At 49.8% G+C, this 12,068-nt stretch overlaps 8 non-coding genes across 8 annotated transcripts; 3 read left to right on the top strand and 5 right to left on the bottom strand.

Moving 5' to 3' along the window:
• Positions 1 to 1,098: 1,098 nt before the first annotated feature.
• Positions 1,099 to 1,170, bottom strand: Trnap-cgg. The gene has a single exon. It is a non-coding gene; the product is annotated as a tRNA-Pro (tRNA).
• A 235-nt stretch (positions 1,171 to 1,405) lies between these two features.
• Positions 1,406 to 1,478, top strand: Trnav-uac. The gene has a single exon. It is a non-coding gene; the product is annotated as a tRNA-Val (tRNA).
• Positions 1,479 to 2,079: 601 nt separating this feature from the next.
• Trnap-ugg lies at positions 2,080 to 2,151 on the bottom strand. Its single transcript has one exon. It is a non-coding gene; the product is annotated as a tRNA-Pro (tRNA).
• A 1,639-nt stretch (positions 2,152 to 3,790) lies between these two features.
• Trnap-cgg lies at positions 3,791 to 3,862 on the bottom strand. Its single transcript has one exon. It is a non-coding gene; the product is annotated as a tRNA-Pro (tRNA).
• A 235-nt stretch (positions 3,863 to 4,097) lies between these two features.
• On the top strand, positions 4,098 to 4,170 carry Trnav-uac. The gene has a single exon. It is a non-coding gene; the product is annotated as a tRNA-Val (tRNA).
• Positions 4,171 to 4,771: 601 nt separating this feature from the next.
• Trnap-ugg lies at positions 4,772 to 4,843 on the bottom strand. Its single transcript has one exon. It is a non-coding gene; the product is annotated as a tRNA-Pro (tRNA).
• A 1,639-nt stretch (positions 4,844 to 6,482) lies between these two features.
• Trnap-cgg lies at positions 6,483 to 6,554 on the bottom strand. Its single transcript has one exon. It is a non-coding gene; the product is annotated as a tRNA-Pro (tRNA).
• Positions 6,555 to 6,789: 235 nt separating this feature from the next.
• On the top strand, positions 6,790 to 6,862 carry Trnav-uac. Its single transcript has one exon. It is a non-coding gene; the product is annotated as a tRNA-Val (tRNA).
• Positions 6,863 to 12,068: the final 5,206 nt, after the last annotated feature.

The raw sequence follows: 12,068 nt of genomic DNA on the forward strand, positions 1-12,068 counted from the left end.
CAGACACAAAAAAAAAATCGGAGCTGCGTGTAGCTCATGTCATTCTGCTTTCAATCGTGAATCTCCGGCTGGGAGTAGTGGCGTACTTCTGTAATCCAAGCTTCTGGGAGGCCGTTGTGTGGGAGAGATCTGGAAACAACTACAGATTCGACCGTTCCACGAGCTCAGGAACGGCCGCGATGCCTTCATCGAGCTCTGCAGATCGACAGATGATAGTGTGGAAATTTCGGCAAGCGGTGGCTAAGGGTTAAGAGAAGCCAAACGCACTAAACACAAGAAAGTCGGGAAACCGAAGCACACAACTCATAACGAAAAGATTGCGGAATGCAGTGCGAAAGCAAAACTTCGAGAAGACCAACTCTGAAGCCATCGGCGAGCTAGGAATTATTCCGCACAAGAAGCGATCATGTAGGAAGAGCGAGCCGAAGCTGTCGCTCGACCACACAATAAATTTTTGCTTAATCCCAATTTGCAGTACCGGTTCGACACTAGAATACTGCGCCTTGGTTCTTCCAAAAGCGATAGTAATAAGCACGTCCACTGCAGTGTCATTTGGGGTAGTGAGTCAGACATGGGGAGGATATGAGGCGGGTGGAATATGCAACGACAGGGGCATTGCAGGGCGGCCGCCGACTCCTTGGGCTGTGGCGCACCGGTGCCGGCGGCGGCCTGGCTGGGCTGCTGGTGCCTCCATGTAGAGCTGCCGCCGAGCCCAGGCACCGTGCCGCTAACGAAGCGATTGCCTTTGGTGACATCTTTTGCAATAACGACTGCGCGAATCGACGGTATCTCGTAAGGAAGGAAAGAGCAGCAGCTGCCGCCGAGCCCAGGCGCCGTGCCTAACACGCAGAAGGTCCCCGGCTCGATTGCGGGCGGAAACCCGTTTTCGTCGCACTCAGCAAGACACTTGCTACGATCTCTACTGTGACCATTTAAATCAACTTCAAACGTTCCATCAGCAGGGTGCACATGGCTCAAATGAAACATGAAACGGTTTCAGAACTGGTTGTCGGATTTTAGCGCTGACTTGGAGGCCTGGAAATGCGCGAAACAGCCGCCGCCATGCGATTTGTTACCGCACCGTTGTACAAAACGCAAGGGCTCGTCCGGGATTTGAACCCGGGACCTCCTGCACCCGAAGCAGGAATCATACCCCTAGACCAACGAGCCTATTCGTTCCGAAAACGCACTGCATGTGAATGACGCCACCTTTGATGGTCTCACCATGTAGGGCTGCAGCTCAGCCAGCGTTCTCCCTGTCTGTCGCGGTTGGATTGTTTCCATCGACGTCTTTTACTACAGGAACTTCACGAATCGGAGGGAGCTCGTAGCCGATGCCCTTGCTAACACAGAAGACAAACTGTTGCTATTACGAGTCTCCGGGTGGTACATGAAAAGAACCGTCGTTTCCGTGGTGTAGCGGTTATCACGTCTGCTTTACACGCAGAAGGTCCCCGGTTCGATCCCGGGCGGGAACACAACAATTTTAATCTATATTTCGGATTTCATTTCCGAGATGACCTCACGTCGGCGTATGCAGAGACAAGCAATGTCGTATGCTAGACGGATAGGGCGTCATTTTACGGTCAAATACTGTTGCTCTCTTATTGCACCGGTATTTGGTAACTGAGAACGCCCCTAGCTCCATTATAACTGGCAAAATTTATAATCCGGTTCTTCTGGGCTACTTCAAGTGCGCTTGCTACTGGCTTTCCTGAGCTCACCCTACTCGCCTTGTCACAGCTCTGTCAAAGTGTGATGCTAACTAATAATGAGAAACTCTTAGCCACGCTCAATCTTACATGCCACCCCTTGGTTGTTGCCGTCGCTAGTAAGATGAGGGTAGACTGTCGCACAATTAAGCTGAATCTCCACTCACGGTGCACATATCCCGCAAAGACAACCTTGTTTTCCGTTGCATGCAAAATTACCGTCTGCTTTTCTACCGAATTCCACCTACGTACTTTACTGGTGCCGCATTCTTGTTATATCCACGTGCGATAACAGGCGTCTACTCTTCATTGAGGAGCTGCAACCGGGGCTGAGATCCACCTACTCTTCAGCACGGTCAAAATGGCAGGGCTCGTCCGGGATTTGAACCCGGGACCTCCTGCACCCAAAGCAGGAATCATACCCCTAGACCAACGAGCCACCTGGCTGGAGCAGTCAAGTTAATCCCAAGTAGTGCGCCTCACAGGGAACACAAACTTTCACGTGAATTCGCAAGATAAACGCTTTCTGCAGGCAGCACTCACCACTCATGAGAAGAATATTAAAGGCAACGAATAAAAAGCGAAATAACTGCATCGAGCACTGCTTATGAACAGCCGGCAGTGCCTCAGTTTCGGTATGTGGTTTCTCAGGGTTAAGAGAAGGCGAATGCACTAAACAAAAGAACATCGGGAAACCAGGCACCAACTCGTAACGAAAAGATTGCACAATATACTGCAAGCAAAATTTCCAGAAGACGGATACTGAAGACGCCGCAGACAAAAGAATTATTCTATGCAGTAACGAATATCTAGGAAGCGTGAATTGCATGTGCTGCTCCACCACACAACTTCTTTTGATACTGTTTTACTTATTCTAAATTTTCATTACCTCATCGTCTCTAGAATACTGTGCGGTTATCACCTGGTTTCCAACAGCGATAGTAGTAAGTAAATCGACTACAAAGTCTTTCAAAGTAGGTCAGACACAAAAAAAAAATCGGAGCTGCGTGTAGCTCATGTCATTCTGCTTTCAATCGTGAATCTCCGGCTGGGAGTAGTGGCGTACTTCTGTAATCCAAGCTTCTGGGAGGCCGTTGTGTGGGAGAGATCTGGAAACAACTACAGATTCGACCGTTCCACGAGCTCAGGAACGGCCGCGATGCCTTCATCGAGCTCTGCAGATCGACAGATGATAGTGTGGAAATTTCGGCAAGCGGTGGCTAAGGGTTAAGAGAAGCCAAACGCACTAAACACAAGAAAGTCGGGAAACCGAAGCACACAACTCATAACGAAAAGATTGCGGAATGCAGTGCGAAAGCAAAACTTCGAGAAGACCAACTCTGAAGCCATCGGCGAGCTAGGAATTATTCCGCACAAGAAGCGATCATGTAGGAAGAGCGAGCCGAAGCTGTCGCTCGACCACACAATAAATTTTTGCTTAATCCCAATTTGCAGTACCGGTTCGACACTAGAATACTGCGCCTTGGTTCTTCCAAAAGCGATAGTAATAAGCACGTCCACTGCAGTGTCATTTGGGGTAGTGAGTCAGACATGGGGAGGATATGAGGCGGGTGGAATATGCAACGACAGGGGCATTGCAGGGCGGCCGCCGACTCCTTGGGCTGTGGCGCACCGGTGCCGGCGGCGGCCTGGCTGGGCTGCTGGTGCCTCCATGTAGAGCTGCCGCCGAGCCCAGGCACCGTGCCGCTAACGAAGCGATTGCCTTTGGTGACATCTTTTGCAATAACGACTGCGCGAATCGACGGTATCTCGTAAGGAAGGAAAGAGCAGCAGCTGCCGCCGAGCCCAGGCGCCGTGCCTAACACGCAGAAGGTCCCCGGCTCGATTGCGGGCGGAAACCCGTTTTCGTCGCACTCAGCAAGACACTTGCTACGATCTCTACTGTGACCATTTAAATCAACTTCAAACGTTCCATCAGCAGGGTGCACATGGCTCAAATGAAACATGAAACGGTTTCAGAACTGGTTGTCGGATTTTAGCGCTGACTTGGAGGCCTGGAAATGCGCGAAACAGCCGCCGCCATGCGATTTGTTACCGCACCGTTGTACAAAACGCAAGGGCTCGTCCGGGATTTGAACCCGGGACCTCCTGCACCCGAAGCAGGAATCATACCCCTAGACCAACGAGCCTATTCGTTCCGAAAACGCACTGCATGTGAATGACGCCACCTTTGATGGTCTCACCATGTAGGGCTGCAGCTCAGCCAGCGTTCTCCCTGTCTGTCGCGGTTGGATTGTTTCCATCGACGTCTTTTACTACAGGAACTTCACGAATCGGAGGGAGCTCGTAGCCGATGCCCTTGCTAACACAGAAGACAAACTGTTGCTATTACGAGTCTCCGGGTGGTACATGAAAAGAACCGTCGTTTCCGTGGTGTAGCGGTTATCACGTCTGCTTTACACGCAGAAGGTCCCCGGTTCGATCCCGGGCGGGAACACAACAATTTTAATCTATATTTCGGATTTCATTTCCGAGATGACCTCACGTCGGCGTATGCAGAGACAAGCAATGTCGTATGCTAGACGGATAGGGCGTCATTTTACGGTCAAATACTGTTGCTCTCTTATTGCACCGGTATTTGGTAACTGAGAACGCCCCTAGCTCCATTATAACTGGCAAAATTTATAATCCGGTTCTTCTGGGCTACTTCAAGTGCGCTTGCTACTGGCTTTCCTGAGCTCACCCTACTCGCCTTGTCACAGCTCTGTCAAAGTGTGATGCTAACTAATAATGAGAAACTCTTAGCCACGCTCAATCTTACATGCCACCCCTTGGTTGTTGCCGTCGCTAGTAAGATGAGGGTAGACTGTCGCACAATTAAGCTGAATCTCCACTCACGGTGCACATATCCCGCAAAGACAACCTTGTTTTCCGTTGCATGCAAAATTACCGTCTGCTTTTCTACCGAATTCCACCTACGTACTTTACTGGTGCCGCATTCTTGTTATATCCACGTGCTATAACAGGCGTCTACTCTTCATTGAGGAGCTGCAACCGGGGCTGAGTTCCACCTACTCTTCAGCACGGTCAAAATGGCAGGGCTCGTCCGGGATTTGAACCCGGGACCTCCTGCACCCAAAGCAGGAATCATACCCCTAGACCAACGAGCCACCTGGCTGGAGCAGTCAAGTTAATCCCAAGTAGTGCGCCTCACAGGGAACACAAACTTTCACGTGAATTCGCAAGATAAACGCTTTCTGCAGGCAGCACTCACCACTGATGAGAAGAATATTAAAGGCAACGAATAAAAAGCGAAATAACTGCATCGAGCACTGCTTATGAACAGCCGGCAGTGCCTCAGTTTCGGTATGTGGTTTCTCAGGGTTAAGAGAAGGCGAATGCACTAAACAAAAGAACATCGGGAAACCAGGCACCAACTCGTAACGAAAAGATTGCACAATATACTGCAAGCAAAATTTCCAGAAGACGGATACTGAAGACGCCGCAGACAAAAGAATTATTCTATGCAGTAACGAATATCTAGGAAGCGTGAATTGCATGTGCTGCTCCACCACACAACTTCTTTTGATACTGTTTTACTTATTCTAAATTTTCATTACCTCATCGTCTCTAGAATACTGTGCGGTTATCACCTGGTTTCCAACAGCGATAGTAGTAAGTAAATCGACTACAAAGTCTTTCAAAGTAGGTCAGACACAAAAAAAAAATCGGAGCTGCGTGTAGCTCATGTCATTCTGCTTTCAATCGTGAATCTCCGGCTGGGAGTAGTGGCGTACTTCTGTAATCCAAGCTTCTGGGAGGCCGTTGTGTGGGAGAGATCTGGAAACAACTACAGATTCGACCGTTCCACGAGCTCAGGAACGGCCGCGATGCCTTCATCGAGCTCTGCAGATCGACAGATGATAGTGTGGAAATTTCGGCAAGCGGTGGCTAAGGGTTAAGAGAAGCCAAACGCACTAAACACAAGAAAGTCGGGAAACCGAAGCACACAACTCATAACGAAAAGATTGTGGAATGCAGTGCGAAAGCAAAACTTCGAGAAGGCCAACTCTGAAGCCATCGGCGAGCTAGGAATTATTCCGCACAAGAAGCGATCATGTAGGAAGAGCGAGCCGAAGCTGTCGCTCGACCACACAATAAATTTTTGCTTAATCCCAATTTGCAGTACCGGTTCGACACTAGAATACTGCGCCTTGGTTCTTCCAAAAGCGATAGTAATAAGCACGTCCACTGCAGTGTCATTTGGGGTAGTGAGTCAGACATGGGGAGGATATGAGGCGGGTGGAATATGCAACGACAGGGGCATTGCAGGGCGGCCGCCGACTCCTTGGGCTGTGGCGCACCGGTGCCGGCGGCGGCCTGGCTGGGCTGCTGGTGCCTCCATGTAGAGCTGCCGCCGAGCCCAGGCACCGTGCCGCTAACGAAGCGATTGCCTTTGGTGGCATCTTTTGCAATAACGACTGCGCGAATCGACTGTATCTCGTAAGGAAGGAAAGAGCAGCAGCTGCCGCCGAGCCCAGGCGCCGTGCCTAACACGCAGAAGGTCCCCGGCTCGATTGCGGGCGGAAACCCGTTTTCGTCGCACTCAGCAAGACACTTGCTACGATCTCTACTGTGACCATTTAAATCAACTTCAAACGTTCCATCAGCAGGGTGCACATGGCTCAAATGAAACATGAAACGGTTTCAGAACTGGTTGTCGGATTTTAGCGCTGACTTGGAGGCCTGGAAATGCGCGAAACAGCCGCCGCCATGCGATTTGTTACCGCACCGTTGTACAAAACGCAAGGGCTCGTCCGGGATTTGAACCCGGGACCTCCTGCACCCGAAGCAGGAATCATACCCCTAGACCAACGAGCCTATTCGTTCCGAAAACGCACTGCATGTGAATGACGCCACCTTTGATGGTCTCACCATGTAGGGCTGCAGCTCAGCCAGCGTTCTCCCTGTCTGTCGCGGTTGGATTGTTTCCATCGACGTCTTTTACTACAGGAACTTCACGAATCGGAGGGAGCTCGTAGCCGATGCCCTTGCTAACACAGAAGACAAACTGTTGCTATTACGAGTCTCCGGGTGGTACATGAAAAGAACCGTCGTTTCCGTGGTGTAGCGGTTATCACGTCTGCTTTACACGCAGAAGGTCCCCGGTTCGATCCCGGGCGGGAACACAACAATTTTAATCTATATTTCGGATTTCATTTCCGAGATGACCTCACGTCCGCGTATGCAGACAAAAGCAATGTCGTATGCTAGACGGATAGGGCGTCATTTTACGGTCAAATACTGTTGCTCTCTTATTGCACCGGTATTTGGTAACTGAGAACGCCCCTAGCTCCATTATAACTGGCAAAATTTATAATCCGGTTCTTCTGGGCTACTTCAAGTGCGCTTGCTACTGGCTTTCCTGAGCTCACCCTACTCGCCTTGTCACAGCTCTGTCAAAGTGTGATGCTAACTAATAATGAGAAACTCTTAGCCACGCTCAATCTTACATGCCACCCCTTGGTTGTTGCCGTCGCTAGTAAGATGAGGGTAGACTGTCGCACAATTAAGCTGAATCTCCACTCACGGTGCACATATCCCGCAAAGACAACCTTGTTTTCCGTTGCATGCAAAATTACCGTCTGCTTTTCTACCGAATTCCACCTACGTACTTTACTGGTGCCGCATTCTTGTTATATCCACGTGCTATAACAGGCGTCTACTCTTCATTGAGGAGCTGCAACCGGGGCTGAGTTCCACCTACTCTTCAGCACGGTCAAAATGGCAGGGCTCGTCCGGGATTTGAACCCGGGACCTCCTGCACCCAAAGCAGGAATCATACCCCTTTTTTTTTTTTTTTTTTTTTACAAAACACTAGGGCTCGTCCGGGATTTGAACCCGGGACCTCCTGCACCCGAAGCAGGAATCATACCCCTTTTTTTTTTTTTTTTTTTTTTTTACAGTACTGAAATTAAAATCCTAGAACATGACTATATAATGTAGACTGCTGACTGAAATAAAGATTAAAACACGAAAACTTCAGTCCTGGTGTAGGGAAGAAACATACATAAAGGCGGCAAATCCAAAAACAGTATAAAAGAAAATGGCTCACACAGGTGACCTTAGCCAACACCCTCTCTTTCAAATGTCAGGCTAAGCATATTGGCAAAATCATCTCGGAGGCCTGGCAATCGCAAGCGCTGCCAGTAAGCAGTAAGCATGTACTGCCGAAACGCTAGGTGTCCATCCTCTTCATGACAACTGTTGACAAAATGTACGAAATGGCCAATCAACCACATGACGGTATGGAGCTTCGTCCGCGGAAAAAAGGAAGAATCGGGCCGGACGATGATGTCAATAGTATAAGCGGCTTCAGCAGACCTAGTGACAAAAGCAAGTTGTTTCCTGAGCCAACGCCAATTAGCAAGGTGCCCACAGCAGGTGAATCGATGTTCAAGGGTATCCAAGAGACCACACCGAGTACAGGTGTCCGTGTCAGAAAGACCAATACGGTGCAGTCGTACATTGGTGGGAACCAAATTATTTATTACCCTACACCACGTGGACGCCACGGCCATAGAGTGGATCGGCAGACTAACGTTCTTCCAGACGTTCCTCCAGGACACAGATGGAGACGCCAGTTCTATTGGATTGGGACCGGCCAGCCCCTCCCAGCGGGCAATCAAGCCCTTGGTCGTTGGCACCGGTCGCCGCAAGAAGACGTCACCGAGGTAACTCACCGCAATGTAAAATTCCCGAATGTGTTTCAACTTAAAATTTAGGCGTCCGACATCGACAGGTGGAGCAAGGCTCGCCGGACGCACAACAGTAAAAAGCCTGGATGTAATTGAAGTCACTTCTTGCGTAACAATTAGAGTCGTTCGGCGGACGTACAAAGCAGACGCCTTGCGAGTAATGTCAGAGAGGCCCAAGCCTCCGGAGAGACGCGGGTTCGTCATTACCTCGTAACGTAACTTGAATAGATGGCCCTTCCATATAAATCTGCTAGACAATTGGCGCAACCTTTTCGCCACCATCATGGGAAGTGGGAACAGCTGAGCAACATAATAAGCTTTACATAGAACGTAGGTGTCTAAAATTCTGACTTTTTGCAAAATGGTGGCAGAGCGCTGCTCATGGACCATCAGAGCCCCCTGTATCTTCTCGGTGACAGATTTCCAATTGAGAGCCGCCATTTTTAGAGGACACCGATCAATGATAATCCCCAAGGACGTATGGCGATCGACAAAAGTGGCCCAAGGGACGTCAGCATCGCGAAATCCTCGAATATCAAGGAACTTACATTTACCCTGATTGAGACGCGCTCCAGAGACACGACAGTATGCATCAACCGCCCCTTTCAACAACGGGATATCATCACGTTGACGGAGGAGAACAACGACATCATCCGCATATGCCTTAACAGAGAGCTTCCCACCAGAGAGGGACATACCCTGAAGCTTGAGAGCAATAGTCCGAAGCAGCGGTTCCAGGGACAATACGAATAAAGACATAGAGAGCGGACTACCCTGAGGCACTCCGCGGCGGATAGCAATGGGCGGCGTCAGCTGCCCATTGACTGACACCCGAGCTGTTATTCCCCTATACAAATTGCCAAGAACACCACGTGATGAAGCGTTAAAACCTATTGTACCTAAAACACGATCTAAAAACACATGACTGACGTGATCAAAAGCCTTATAAAAATCAAGGAAGGCAAAGGCACAATGTACGTTTGTAACCGCCGCAACCGAGACAACATCCCGATATTCGGCTACTGGTGTCAGAATAGATCTATCATGAAAACAACATTGATGTGCACCAATCACACCCCGAAGAAGAGAAGACAACCGGCTATTGAGCGCTCTAGCAGCTGTCTTATAGTCAAAATTCAGCAATGTGAGCGGACGAAGATTGGCAGCAGATAAACGACCAGAGGACTTCGGGATTAAAACAATTTTCCCTACTTTAAAATCGGCAGGCACATCCATCCCCCTGACAATCTCATTTAAAATCTGCGTAAAAATGCCACCCAAAAGAGGCCAAAAACGGAGATAAAATTCTTTAGGCAGGCCGTCTGGACCCGGCGATTTACTGGACGGAGAGCGAGCAATAAAATCGAAAACATCATCTACCTGGAACTCCCGGAGAAATTCGCCGTTCGCGTCAGGCGCGATCGTCGCAGTTAGATCCCCAAAGACATCATCCGAAAGAGACTCACCAGAATCATCGGCAGAATATAGACTAGTGTAATACTGATGAAGAGCACGAACCATTTCCTCCTGTGCAATAAGCTGTCGCCCATCATCCACCGTAAGAGAAGAGATGAAGGAGCGACGACGACGAGTCTGATGCCGTAGCAGGTGGTACAAGGATGTCAGTTCACCTTCAACAAGAGAGTGAGGTTTCGACTTAACTCGCAGACCATCCATCTGTCGTCGTTTAAGGCTCAAGAGCTTGGCTTTAATACGACGAACATCATGGATCCGCAGTGGAGAGGTACCCGCCGCGTCATATAGTTCACGCAGGACAGAGTAGTAATATTCATACGTGTTCTTAAAATCACGCGTCCTAGCAGCACAGTAGAAAATCAAAGTCTGACGAATCTTGGGCTTGGCAAACGCAGTCCACCAAACCAGCAAGGAGGGGTATCGCGGGACAGAGCGAAGACATCGCTCCCACACGCCACTTATAACATCATCCATAGCACTGTCGGCAAGGTGGGAAACATTTAACATCCACTGGGAACGATAAAGTTTTGCAGGTTGGCGACTAAGATTTACAGTTGCAGTAAAAGCACAATGGTCAGAAAAACTAGTAGGAATAACATCGACAGAAAGAATTTTATCACATAAAAAATCAGATAAATAGAATCTGTCGAGTCTACTGCATGAGGACGCGGTAAAAAACGTATATTTCACCAGGGTTGGATATTTGTGTTCCCAAACATCACGCAGATGCATCGTACGAACTAAGTCATGTAAATCACGGCAATAATTAAAATTGGGGGACTGGTCTGCAGGGCGTAAAACACAATTAAAATCGCCTCCGAGCAGGAGACTCCGAGGACTCTGGCGCAAAAGATAAATAAGCTCTTCTTTATAAAAGCGCGATCGAGCCACAGTGTGACCCGAACCAGAGGGGGCATACAAAACAACGAGGCGGAGATCAAAAAGACGACAACCAATCCCACGGCCAGAGTCAAGGAATTCAATGTCAGTAATAGGAATGCCCTCTCGAAAGAAAAGAGCAGTTCCTGTTGAATATTCCGGCGCGACATTAAAAACAGTTTGAAATCCAGGTAGAGAGAGATCAGAAAACAACACTTCCTGCAAAAACACTACGTCCGCACAGGCGTCGTAAATAAACTGCCGCAAAGAGGCAATGCGAACGTCGGACTCAATACGGTTAACATTTAAGGTAAGAAAGGTGTATGATTGAACCATAGAGAGAAAAGCGAGAAAACAAATCACCTACACCGACGCACCAGCGTCACAGTCCATAGCAGGGGTGACAAAGGCATCCGAGGGAGGGGGACTGCTACCCCGTTCCGCGGATCCCTTACGTTTCGGTTTTTTACGAACAGCATTAACGTTCGGCTGAACGCGTAACTTGCGTCGGCTGACGGGCAAGGAAACTTCAGCCGCCGGTGACGTAGGAGGGTCAAGTTCTGTATCCGACACCACCCGCGCCGGTCCACATGCGGGATCCGGGGTCGCGGGGGAAACATCCGACAAAACGGAATGGTCAACACCTGCACTAGCTTCCGGCAAACATGGACTGCACGGAGGCGAAACGTGAGCAGGAAGGTCCGAGGCCGCAGAGTTGGAAGGAAGCGGAGCAGCTCCGCTGGCAGAGGTATGGGGCAGCGAAGCAGGAAGTTGTCGCGGCTCCACTTGTTGTGACATCGAAGTCGGTTCGGAAGACGGCGCCAACAGGCCCGACCGACGACCCGACTCGAGAGAAGCTGCGTCGGAGGCCGGAGGGGCGCCAGCAGCCGCCACCGGAACCGCTACCTCAGGAGGGCAGGGAGCAGCTACAGTACACAGTGGCTCGGAGGATGCCGGTCGCTCGGACTGGGGCATCTCAGGGAGATCCTCATCCGTACTATTTCCATCGTGTGGGCGACGCCTCTTATTATTCAAAAGTGGCACACCCACCTGAGGGACAGACGGAACAACATCAGATTTAGCACGCAAAGGAGGAAATTCTGTATCAGGGGTGTGCAAAACCTGTGGAGGGGCGCTACTACCACTGGACTGTGCTACACCAAGAGCAGAACCACCTGCAACGAGGTCAGCGACCGTTAACTTGCGACGCTGTTCGAGAGAATTTTTTAAAACAAAAACTCTCCGCGGACAGTCGGTACGCACGTGACCACTTTCATTGCAC

Source organism: Schistocerca piceifrons, chromosome 2, assembly GCF_021461385.2.
Source record: "Schistocerca piceifrons isolate TAMUIC-IGC-003096 chromosome 2, iqSchPice1.1, whole genome shotgun sequence".
In the NCBI taxonomy this organism is placed as follows: Eukaryota; Metazoa; Arthropoda; class Insecta; order Orthoptera; family Acrididae; genus Schistocerca; species Schistocerca piceifrons.